Genomic DNA, 13,062 nt, shown 5'->3' on the forward strand with positions numbered 1-13,062 from the left:
CTCCTCCTGTCTTCAATCTTTCCCAGCATCAGGGTCTTTTCTAATGAGTCGAGTCTTCCCATCAGGTGGCCAAAGTATTGGAGCTTCAGCTTCAGCATCAGTCCTTCCAATGAATATTCAGGGTTGATTTCCTTTAGGATTGACTGATTTGATCTCCTTGCTGTCCAAGGGACTCCCAAGAGTCTTCTCCAGCACCACAGTTCAAAGGCCTCAATTCTTTAACCCTAAGCCTTCTTTATGGTCCAACTCTCACATCCATACATGACTACTGGAAAAACCATAGTTTTGACTAGATAGATTTTTGTCAGCAAAGTAATATCTCTGCTTTTTAATATGCTGTCTAGGTTTGTCATAGTTTTTCTTCATCTTTGAGTTTCTTGTCTGCGTCACCATCTGCAGTGATTTTGGAACCCAAGAAATAAAGTCTGTCACTGTTTCCATTGTTTCTCCATCTATATTCCATGAAGTGATGGGACCAGATGCCATGATCTTAATTTTTTTAATGTTGAGTTTTAAGCCAGCTTTTTCATTCTCCTCTTTCACTTTCATCAAGAGGCTATTTAGTTCCTCTTCACTTTCTGCCATAAGGGTAGTGTCATCTGTATATCTGAGGTTATTGATATTTCTCCTGTAAATCTTGTTTCCAGCTTGAGCTTCATCCAGCCCAGCATTTCATATTATGTACTCTGCATATAAGTTAAATAAGCAGGGTGACAGTGTACAGCCTTGATGTACTCCTTTCCCAGTTTTGAACCAGTCCGTTGTTCCATGTCCCATTCTAACTGTTCCTTCTTGATTTCCATACAGGTTTCTCAGGAGGTAGATAAGGTGGTCTGGTATTCCCATCTCTTTAAGAATTTTCCACAGTTTGTTGTGATCCACACAGTCAAAGGCTTTAGTGTAGTCAGTGAGGCAGAATTAGATGTTTTTCTGGAATTCTCTTGCTTCTTCTGTGATCCAATGGATGTTGGCAATTTGATCTCTGGTTCCCCTGCCTTTTCTAAAACTAGCTTGTACACCTGGAAGTTCTCAGTTCACTTACTATTGAAGCCTAACTTGAAGAATTTTGAGCATGACCTTGCTAGCCAGTGAAATGCGTGCAATTGTGTGGTAATTTGAACATTCTTTGGCATTGCCCTTCTTTGGGATTGGAATGAAAACTGACCTTTTCCAGTCCTGTGGCCACTGCTGAGTTTTTCAAATTTGCCTGCATAGTGAGTGCAGCACTTTAACAACGTCATCTTTTAGGGTTTGAAATAGCTCAGCTGGGATTCCATCGCCTCTTCTAGCTTTGTTTGTAGTGATGCTTCCTAGTTGATATAGGGACATTTAAAAAAATTTATTAGAAAATAATTGCTTTACAATGTTGAGTTGGTTTCTCCTATACACCAGCATGAATCAGCCACAGGTGTACATTTGTCCCCTCCCTCTTGAACCTCCCTTCTATCTCCCACCCCATCCCACCCCTCCAAGTTGTCACAGAACACTGGGTTCATGTACCCCAATGTTTGTTACGGCACTTTTTTACAATAGTTAGGGCAGCCTAGAGGTCCATTGGCAGATGAATGGATATGGAAATTGTGGTGCATACATACAATGCAATATTACTCAGCTTTAAAAAGAATATATTTATGGGGGCATTTTTTAATGACAATTTTAGTAACAAAGAAAAAAAACCTTTAAGAAAATTTTCTGGCTGCATGATGTGGCATCTAAGTTCCTTGACCAGAGTTGAACCCATGCCCCCTGCACTAGAAGTGCAGAGTCTTAACCACCAGACCTCCAGGGAAGTCCCTGAAAATAAAATCTTAATAGTTATCACAGTAGTGTTCTAAGAGGTTATAAAAATTAGCCCACCAAAGTGGTAGTAGCCTTTCAGAATAGAAAGTTGGTGTAAATATATGGTGTTATTTAATACTTGGAATGATAGCTCAGTTGGTAAAGAATCTGCCTGCAATGCAGGAGACCCCAGTTTGATTTCTGGGTTGGGAAGATCAGCTGGAGAAGGGATAGGCTACCTACTCCATCATTCTTGGGCTTCCCTTGTGGCTCAACTGGTAAAGAACCCTCCTGTAATGAGGGAGATCTGAGTTTGATGCCTGGGTTGGGAAGATCCCCTGGAGAAGGGAAAGGCTACCCACTCCAGTATTCTGGCCTGCAGAATTCCATGGACTGTATAGTCAGTCCATGGGGTTGCAAAGAGTCAGACATGACTGAATGACGTTCACTTGGAATTTTTCTGGTGTGGTGCTGTATCCTTTAGTTTTTGGGTCATATTCAGTTCAGTTCAGTTCAGTTCAGTCGCTCAGTCATGTCCGACTCTTTGCGACCCCATGAATCATAGCACACCAGGCCTCCCTGTCCATCACCATCTCCCAGAGTTCACTCAAACTCACGTCCATCGAGTTGGTGATGCCATCCAGCCATCTCATCCTCTGTCATCCCCTTTTCCTCCTGCCCCCAATCCCTTCCAGCATCAGAGTCTTTTCCAATGAATCAACTCTTCTCAGGAGGTGGCCAAAGTACTGGAGTTTCAGCTTTAGCATCATTCTTTCCAAAGAACACCCATTTACCCTGTTTTAACTGATTCCTAAATTGAAGAGATATAAAATGATAGCAGTATGGCTCATGATTAGTTTTGGTGGGACAGCCTATAGCAGTACATTAATAAAACTCTTAAACAAGGATGAAAGGTAGCAAAATGAATCAAGATCCCAAGTTTTGTTAAGAAATGGTCATGCTATTCCAGATTCCTCAGCTGGCACTAATGGTGTTTTTTAATGCTCATTGGGATTCTTAGTAGAACTTGTAAACCAGTATCTTTGGACAAAAGATTATGGTTTCAGTTTGTAATTATATAGCCATTTATTGAGGATTTACTATGTGCAATTTTCCTAGCCATTCCCCCTGCAGATTCCTCTCCATGGATCCCACACAGTCAGGTTTGACTCTGTCCTCCACTGGGAAGATCATTGTCACCTGCAAGCAGAAGCCACAGAAGGAGCTTGTGTTAAAAAGTGACTCATAGCTCAACAGAACTTTTACTAGAAGGGGATGTCAGAGGATGAAATGGTTGGATGGCATCTCTGACTCAATGGACATGAGTTTGAGCAAAGTCCAGGAGATAGTGAAGGACAGGGAAGCCTGGCATGCTGCAGCCCATGGGGTCACAAAGAGTCGGACATGACTTAGTGACTGAACAACAACAACAGCAAAGACATTCATGAAGAAGAGGGGCCATAACGTCTATATTCTAACACCTTACTTATTGGTACATTTGATATTCTTTTTTGAGAAAAGAAGAACAGATGCCAAACCTACAAGCTCTTTCCCACTAGCTTTTGGGCAAGAGCAGAGACCTGATGCCAACAAGGAAATTTGGGGGGGGAGATGAGGGGGACAGTAGAATAATCATGTCAGAAGACTGGCAAGACCACCAAGCACTGAGTTGTAAGATGAACACTTTTGGAGAAAACATGATTGATATTTTTGTTTTAGCCAATTCTATTTCTAATTGTGTCTGTGCTAACACGACTGTGCTCAGTCGTGTCCAACTCTTTGCAACTCCATGGATTGTAGCCCACCAGTCTCCTCTGTCCATGGAATTCTCCAGGAAAGAATACTGGAACATTGCCATTTCCTTTTCCAGGGGATCTGAGTTGAGATTGAACCTGCATCTCCTGTGCCTTCTGCATTGCACAAAAATTCTTTTCTGCTGAGCCACCAGTCTATTTTTTTTCAGGCTTAATCCTTAGATTGAACACACAAATTTCCTTCCTCCCTTTCTATTTACAGAAGTTATTAAACAAGACTAAGTTTTCATTGTTGGAAATAGAAATACCTGGATTGAAAACTCTTATGATGAAAATTCACATTAAAATTTGAACATTAAAGTTGGAACAGGACATTGAAATGTTGCTGAGCTCCAGTTGATGATGGAATCATTTGAACCTTGGGTGTGATTCATTTTTAGATGATTTATTTGACTACTATAAAATAGACATATACACACAAACACCAATTTCTAGCTGGAAGGGAACTTAGGAATTTAATCTAAAACACCTTATTTCAAGAGATTGAGGCCCAAGGAATTAAGTGACTTGCTAAGCCACATTGCTGTTTGTTTAGTCCCATTGCAAGACTGAGACCCAAGACTTCTGTGTCCTGTCCAACGTCCTTTGTTTGATATCCATTTCCTATTCCCTTAATAGATAACAATATGTGACCGATAGCCACATTTCGAATTAAAATCAGCTAGAAACTTGGGAACTTCTCTGGCAGCCTAGTTCTTAAGACTTCACCTTCCAATGCAGAGGGTGTGGATTCAATCCCTAATCGGGAAGCTAAGATCCCATATATCTCCTAGCCAAAAAACCCAAAACAGAGGCAATATTGTAAAAAATTCAATAAAGGCTTTAGAAATGGTCTGCATCAAAAAAAAAAATCTTAAAAAATATCAACTAGAAACTTAACAAGTAATTGGCTAGAATGGTGATTTTCAGAAATTCCTGTGGGTCTTCTAAAAACATGCATGCCCCCCCCGCCCCCCCGGAGTCACCTCAGAGTTCTGGCCCAAAATGGTCAAGAAGGCTCACTGTAATTGCTATTTTTAGACAGTTAGCTTGAAGTTAAGATTGGGAGCCGGTGGCCAGAGCATGCAGAGTTCCTGTGGCTCTAGCAATTATGAAAACTGAGCAATGTATGTACACATTTCTTTATATAAAGCAAGTTACATGGCTAATGAGGTTGCAGAGATCATTCAGTTACATTGAAAAGAAAGAATACCACACTCAAATAGTGTTGAAGAAGCAAGTTAGTGTGATTAGTTATACAGGTACTCAACATTGCAGCTCTGCAGATGTGTTGTCTGTGCAGGTTCCTTCATACATGGGGATTCCTGAATGTAGTAAGGTGTAAATAATTAAAAAATTTTTTTCTTTGTTTTTGAGTCTTAAAAATTTTTTTTAATTGATGGAAAATTGCTTTACAATTCTCTACTGGTTTCTGCCATACAACTCAAATCAGTTGTAATTATAAATATATCCCTTCTATCCCTCCCCTCCCTGCATTGCACCCTTCTAAGTCATCATAGAGCACCAGGCTGAGCTCTCTGTGTTATTTAGCAACTTCTTATCAGCTATCTATTTTACACATGATAGTGTGTGTAAGTCAATGCTACTTTCTCAGTTCATCCTGCCATCACCTTCCCCTGCTGTGTCCACAAGTCTGTTTTCTACTAGGTTCATCAGCACCATTTTTCTAGATTCCATATGTATGCATTAATATATGATACTTGTTTTCATCTTTCTGACTTCACTTTAAGTATAAGAGGCTTTAGGTTCATCTACATCACTACAACTGACTCAGATCCATTCCTTTTTATGACTCAGTAATATTCCATTGTATTAATGTACCACAACTTCTTTATCCACTATGTTGATGAACATCTTGATTGCTTCCATGTTCTGGTTATTGTAAATACTGCTTCAGTGAACATTGGGGTACATGTGTCTTTCAGAATTGTGGTTTTCTCAGAGTATATGCCCAGTAGTGGGATTAGGGTTACCTGATAGATTTATTAAATATTCCTAAGAATTATAAGGGAAGTGAGGTGGCAGTCTTTGTAAATATCTCTTTCACCAGTACTGTGAGCACTGAGGAGCCTAGGCCTCTTGGCAGAACTGTCCGTGGTGCTGAAAACATCTGCATTGACATCTTCTATGTGTCCCCCCTTCACTCCCTTTCCCTTCAGAGCAACACCTGGAGCAGGTACTGAAACTGGAATAAATAACAACATTAATTCCTGGCCCCAAATCACCAAGCACTTAATTTTTACCCAGAAAATACTTAGGAAGTTGTTTGATTTCTTTTTTGGAACAGGAAGGGTGGTTAATAGTGATAGCTGCAGAAAACGAAAGGGGATAGGATGTATAAGTCTGTCTCTATGTGGTGTTTACTCCCATTTCAGCAGGAAAGGCCCTGAGATACCACATGGGCCGGAGGGAGGAGTCCTGCTGCTCTGAGAAGCAGCTGACAAGGTCCATAGCTATGACCTTCTCTATAGAGCATCTGACCAAACTTTGGGATTGGAGGTGGGAGCACCAGCAGCCCTGAGTAGCTCATAGTTCACAACTAGAGCAGCCTACCCATGGGTGCCTGTCTTCCCCCTCACCCTTCTCCTCATGTCTTCCACCACCTGCCCACCATCACTAATCGGGCCCTTTAGCTCGAATGTCATTTAAAGGGGGCTTTCCAGTTATCTCCTCTTTTTCCTTTGGTACTTAGGATTTTCTTGAGAATAACAGGTATTTCTAACTCAGTGCCAGCAGAGGACCTGTGGCCTCTGCCCTACATCAGAGCCAGCCAGATGCAGACACCAGAGACAAATGCTGCTCTGGTCTGGAGTGTGCTTGGTGGGGCATGTCATCAAAGAAGGATGACATAACAACTGTTCAGGCATGAGCTCTGTTCAGGTCTGGGTGGGGAGGCCTATTTTCCCTTTAGGAATTATTGTGACAGCCCAAACCTAAAAAAGATTGCAAATAAAATAAGGTTTTCAGCCTGGTGGAGAATAACAATTTGATTGCTCATCTATTGCCCCCAGGCTCTGAGTCTTCTGGGTGACTGCCTCAGTTCCAGGCCACAGATGTTTCTCTGAATGATTTGACGAAGCCAAGTTATGCTTCTTCTTCTGTGAAAATAAATATTGGTGGGGTTTCAGGATGTGCAATAGCTGTAAGATTAGATCCAAAGGAAAGGTTGTGAGATTGGCATGAAATAGCAATTGCAATAAATGATGTCTTAAGAAGTTGTGGATTTATTTTCCAGCAGATGTCCTTAATTCAGAAGACTTGGGGATAGCAAACAGAAAGTCTAGTTGCTGGTACCAGAGGTTTATTTGCAAATGAAAGTTTCCTAAATGTTTATCCAGAAATTAATATTTAACATATCATTGCTTCTGATAGCTGTTGATCTCTGAGGGCAGATAAAATAATGAAAATGATGATTCAGGAACTGTTTTTATGGGAATGCTTTAATGAAGTAGTTCAAGGTCTGAACAGCTGGTAAAGAATCTGCCTGCTATGTGGGAGACCTGGGTTTGATCCCTGGGCTGGGAAGATCCCCTGGAGAAGGGAAAGGCTACCCACTCCAGTATTCTGGCCTGGAGAATTCCATGGGTTGCATAATCCATGGGGTTGCAAGGAGTTGGACATGACTGAGCAACTTTCACTCACTTCAAGGTCTGGAGGCTGGAAGTAGATGGGACTGAATGTCTGCCTCCTCCTAGTAGAGGGCAGAACATGGAAATGACCAGGTTTCTGGGTCATTTGCATGTGGACTGGCCATGCTCTACATAGAATAACAGTGGTGGTCAAGCACTATGTACAACTTGTTTGTCCCAAGTCTGTCTCACATCCATTCATTCCAGTCTGCATTTATCAAGTGCTGACTTTTTCTGGGCATGCATCTGTGAAAGGGTGAAACTGAGTTACTCCAGGTGAGGAAGCTTTACTCTCTTCTGTGATATTTATTATTCAGATCAATTCAGTTCAGTTGCTCAGTCATGTCCGACTCTTTGCAACCCCACAGACTGCAGCATGCCAGGCTTCTCTGTCCATCATCAACTCCTGGAGCTTACTCAAACTTCATTGAGTCAGTGATGCCATCCAACCATCTCATCCTCTGTCGTACCCTATCCTCCTGCCTTCAATCTTTCTCAGCATCAGGGTCTTTTCAAATGAGTGAGTTCTTTGCATCAGATGGCCAAAGTATTGGAGTTTCAGCTTCAGCATCAGTCCTTCCAATGAATATTCAGGACTGATTTCCTTTTGACTGGTTTGATCTCCTTGCAGTCCAAGGGACTCTAAAGAGTTTTCTCCAATACCATGGTAGATGGAGGGGTCATGGTGGAGAGTTCTGACAAAGCATGGTCCACTGGAGAAGGGAATGGCAAACCACTTCAGTATTCTTGCCTTGAGAACCCCATGAACTTATTATTATTGGAAGCCAAACTAACAGTGCTCTAAGATGTTGTCCCTTTATTTGGGAATTGTACCTCTAGCCAAGAAGTAGTAATTACCCATTTTCAGAAAAACCTAATGTTGTGTTTGAGCTTGGCACAGTGGTGAATAAAATTTAATTTGCACATCAGAGAACAAGAAAAGTAAAACACTGAGCATACATAAATGCTACCTTGCTCACTCTAAAAGGTAAAATTAGCAGCTATGTTTACTTGTAATCCACTATACTGCTGTGGATTAAACTTGTATAATCTAAAACTTTATTTATTGGATTGCCTGGCACTTGTGATAAAGGACCCGCCTGCCAATGCAAGAGATGTAAGAGACAAGGATTTGATCCCTGAGTTGGGAAGATCCCCTGGAGGAGGGCATGGCAACCGTCTCCCATATTCTTGCCTGGAGAATCCCATGGACAGAAGGGCCTGGCAGGCTATAGTCCACAGGGTCACAAGGGGTTGGACACAACTGAAGAGACTTAGCACACCAAACATTAGTCACTTTAATGCATGCACTAGTATTAGACTTCACTATTGATAGTTGTCAGAGATACAGCTGAAGGTTAGAAACTAGAGAAGCTTAAGAAGTTGAGGTAAAGCGACAACCATCACTGAGTGTAGACGGCTGCCACCCATGTGTATTTAAAAATGCAAGCACTAGTTCTCAGTCACCTTAAGGAAAGACACCCCCTTCCAAACTATTAAGTCATTTTATTCATAGCACTAAGTATACTTGATATCATTCTGTGTATTTGTTTATGGTGTTTCTCTCCTCGTTGGATTATAAGCTCCAGGAGCGAAGGTTCTTGCCTCTCTTTTTTGTATTTCAATATCGTTTAGTTATCACTTGGCTATTACCTATTTTGCCAATAACACTGTGCAGCGTCACCCCCAGACTCAGTGGATTAACCTGTGGCCCTTTATCCTCACAGGTCTGCAGGTCAGTGAGGAGGCCATGTCTTCAGGCCGTGGTGTTGGGGTGGTCTTCCCTATGGTGAAGTTCTGCAGGTCCAGCTCTCGCTCATGTTCATCATCCTCCTTCTGGAACTTGCGTTTATTATGGCAATGTAGGGACTACAGGGCAAGCAAGCCTCTTAAGACCTACGATCAGAATGGGCACTTTGTCCTCCACCCAACACCTTAGCCAAACCGAGTCATGAAGACTAACGTAAAGTCAAGGAGTGTAAAGGACAAAGTGCCCATGATGAAGCCACAGCAAGAGTGTGGAGGACAGGCATGGAGAAAACTGCATCAGTTCTCTCAGTTCTCTGCTCCTCCCTCTACCATAACTTTGCAGTGAGATTTTGAATCTTCTCTCACCCAGAAGTGGAGTGTGTTTATCTACTCTTTGAATCTATGTTGGATTTCTAATTCGCATTGGCAAAAAGAACATGCTGGAATGCAATGTGCCAGTTTCAAGCCTAGACCTCAGTGGGCTTTGAAGTCTTACTCTCTCTTGGAACCCTGCTACAGACATATCAATAGGTCTGAACCAACCTGCTGCACAATGAAAGACACAAGGCTCCATCATCACTAAGTAGGCAATGCCAGACCTATGCATCAGGCTGTCTTTGACCTGCCGGTTCCCAGACAACCCACCAGCTGTCCATAACTAAGGTCTTCTCTGGTCAACCAAATCTGGTGCAAATCAGTAGATGACCCACAGATTTATGCACAAAAATAAATTCATACTGCTTTAAGCCAATTGATTTGGGGAATTTTCTTTTACAGAAAAATAGCACAGAGATTCTTGAGAGTCCGTTGGACAGCAAGAAGATGAGTCAATCCTAAAGGAAATCCACCCAGAATCATTGGAAGGACTGATGCTGAAGATGAAGCTCCAATATTTTGGCCACCTCTTTTGAAGAGCTGACTCATTGGAAAAGACCCAGATGCTGGGAAAGATTGAGGGTGGGAGAAGAAGAGGGTGACAGAGGATGAGATGGTTGGATGGCATCACCAACTCGATGGACACGAGTTTGAGTAAGCTGGCAAGCTGAAGTCCATGGGGTTACAAAGAGTCAGACACAACTGAGCAACTGAACAGCAGTGACAAAATATATCTACATCACAGGGTCAATGTGAGATTGAAATGATATTCTTGTATAAAGTGTTGTCAGACGCTTCTGTCACAGAGTCGATTCTCACTATCTTTTCCCACCCACCTTTTCATCACTTATGACTGCTTTTTAGCCTTACACTTTACAACATGGTGTTTTACTGAATGACAGATGAAGGTCATGCATTTTTGCCAGAAGAAAATAAGTAGAAAACAGGCCACGTGGTTGGAAGATGACATCAGCTTTCTCTTCCAATTGCTCTGTCCAGAGCTCTGCCAGCACTCAGTGTATAAACTGTTTTCTTCTCGAGGATAATGGCGCCCGTGGTACTTTATGTTCATAGACTTGCCGATGGCACTTGTACATTTAGAGAATGCATTAGAATGGATGAGGGGACCCAAGGTTGTTCTAATGTTAACCAATACTGGTATCTTGTCAGATGAATTTTTAGCATCAGAACAAGATGTGATCTTAATGGTGCTGAAGCAATTGGTCTCTTTAATTTGACATAACTCTTTTTTTTTTTTAATTTGACATAACTCTTGTGTGCATGACTTTCAGAGATGAAGTGCCATTTTTTCTTGGAATTTGAAGGACAAGAGCTACAAATGGACACGTGTTCTCCTCTGATTCTCAAGCTGCCTGCTAAGACCTGCCAGGGAGTGGCTAGCTTCTGTGCCCTCCCTCCTGCCTAATTTGAAATGTTCAAAACATCAAAGGGTAAACATCATGCTTTAAGCATTTCTGGTCACAGAAATTATGTCTGCTTGAAGCCCACTGTTGAGACAGTTTTATCACCAGAATAATTAATGTCTTGACTGGGCTACTCACTCCATGTTGCTTCTGGCTGTGAATTTTGATTAGATGTTAAGAGAAGAGGATGTCATTAGCAGCTCACCAGAGATGTGGTTATTCAATTGCTAGGAAACCAAATAAGGTGCTTTTATTCCCCCTTTTGGTCCAGCTGGTTGGTTGCTGGTATAATAAAAATGATGACCTTTGAGCTATGTTAGTAACAGACTTGGCTAGGATGTCAAGTTTATAAGCTTACGTCATCAGCTTCTCTTCTCGGCACTCTGCCTCTGACCCTGGAACTACTAATCACATTACTGTAAAAGACTCTTCTCTTGATTTATCTTTGCATGATGACTGCATCCCTTGGTTAGAAAAGAAATTACCCATCACAGCTTGCTCTTTTGGTTTCCTTGGAGCAAGGTCAGAGAGGGTCCAGTGATGGTGGTGCCAGACTGACTTCCTGATCACCCTCCAGGTTATCACTTGAAAAGAATTTCATTAAAACTATCAACTTTTAAACTCTTCTGTATTAAACTTTGGTACATAACACTACTTCAGCTTGCATGTAGAAAATCGTTAGGGAGTGAAATCAGTTATTGGAAACCCAGACTCCAAAAAGTGTGTGCTCTAGAAAGAAGTGGGGAAAATGCACTAAGCTGGGTCTTTCTTCAGAGAAAGCTGTGTATGAAGATGGGTTTGTGGCTGTACATTCATATTTGTGGATATTTTATTTATGCATATTTTTGTTCATTATCTCAATTGTGCACTTAATCATATTTTTAAGTAATACGATACTTTGGCCACCTCATGAGAAGAGTTGACTTATTGGAAAAGACTCTGAAGCTGGGAGGGATTGGGGGCAGGAGGAGAAGGGGACAACAGAGGATGAGATGGCTGGATGGCATCACCGACTTGATGGATGTGAGCTTGAGTGAACTCCAGGAGTTGGTAATGGACAGGGAGGCCTGGCGTGCTGCAATTCATGGGGTCGCAAAGAGTCGGACATGACTGAGCAACTGAACTGAACTGATTCTAGTTCAAGAAAGACTTTTTTGATTCTAAGACTTTATGGTGTGCTTGCTCGGGCATCACATACACTAAAATTGGAACAATACAGAGAAGATTAACATGGCCCCTGGACAAGGGTGACAGGCAGATTTGTGAAACATTCTGTACTTTTAAATGTTCTTCAACAGAAGAATGCTTCCCTGATGGCCCAGACAATAAATAATCCGCCTACAGCGCAGGAGACCTGAGTTTGACCCCTGGGTCAGGAATATCCCCTGGAGAAGGGAATGGCAACCCACTCCCACTCCAGTACTCTTGCTTGGAGAATTCCATGGACAGAGGAGTGTGGTGGGCTACAGTCCATGGGGTTGCAAAAAGTTGGACATGAATAAGCACATCAGCATTTACAGCCTGGACACCATAATGTCCTCCTTGTGAATATTTTGAACACAGGAATCACAGGGACAAAAGTTGCTGCTCACTCTGTGGGGAAACTCTGCTGAGAGCTTTAGTCCAAAAAGACTATGGAGCTCCTGATGGTTGCAAAGAATGAAATTCTCCTGTTTGAAGCCTGAAGGAGCCAGGGTATGTACAGAATATTCCCCTTTCTCTGTCTCCCCCATTCTATTTGGCTGGTTGTCAGTACAAGAAACTTTGCCCACTATAAATATGCTGGCTAGATCAATAATTGAAATTAATGTGCTGCTGCTAATGTAATAAAATTAATAACAGACAAATTACTCAGTATCGATTCTCGATTTCCTTATGTTAGACCATTTCCATATGAATGCTTGTTTCAGGAATTAATATGGACCCATAGCCAATTCTGAAATGTAGCTTTACATATACACGTGTGCCTGCCTATGTGTATATATACGTGTTTGTGTGTATGCATGTGCCTAAGTATGTATATATATATATATATATGTAAAAACATATGCTTTAGATATATTTTATTTATTTTTATTTAATGGTTCCTCAAAGAAAGGGCTGATTGTTGTTCAGTCACTAAGTCATGTCCAACTCTTTGTGATCCCAAAGACCATAGACTGAAGCATGCCGGGCTCCTCTGACCTCCACTATCTCCTGGAGTTTGCTCAAATTCATGTCCATGGAGTCGGTGATGCTAGCTAACCATCTCATTCTCTGCCGCCCCTTTCTCCTTTTCTGATTATGGGCAAA

The 13,062-nt window shown here is 41.8% G+C and overlaps 1 non-coding gene across 1 annotated transcript; it reads left to right on the top strand.

The window, feature by feature from the left end:
• Nucleotides 1–11,945: 11,945 nt before the first annotated feature.
• On the top strand, nucleotides 11,946–12,052 carry LOC112578310. Its single transcript, XR_003102602.1, has one exon. It is a non-coding gene; the product is annotated as a U6 spliceosomal RNA (small nuclear RNA).
• The last annotated feature ends 1,010 nt before the right edge of the window (nucleotides 12,053–13,062 follow it).

Source organism: Bubalus bubalis, chromosome 12 (genome assembly GCF_019923935.1).
Source record: "Bubalus bubalis isolate 160015118507 breed Murrah chromosome 12, NDDB_SH_1, whole genome shotgun sequence".
Lineage (NCBI taxonomy): Eukaryota > Metazoa > Chordata > Mammalia > Artiodactyla > Bovidae > Bubalus > Bubalus bubalis.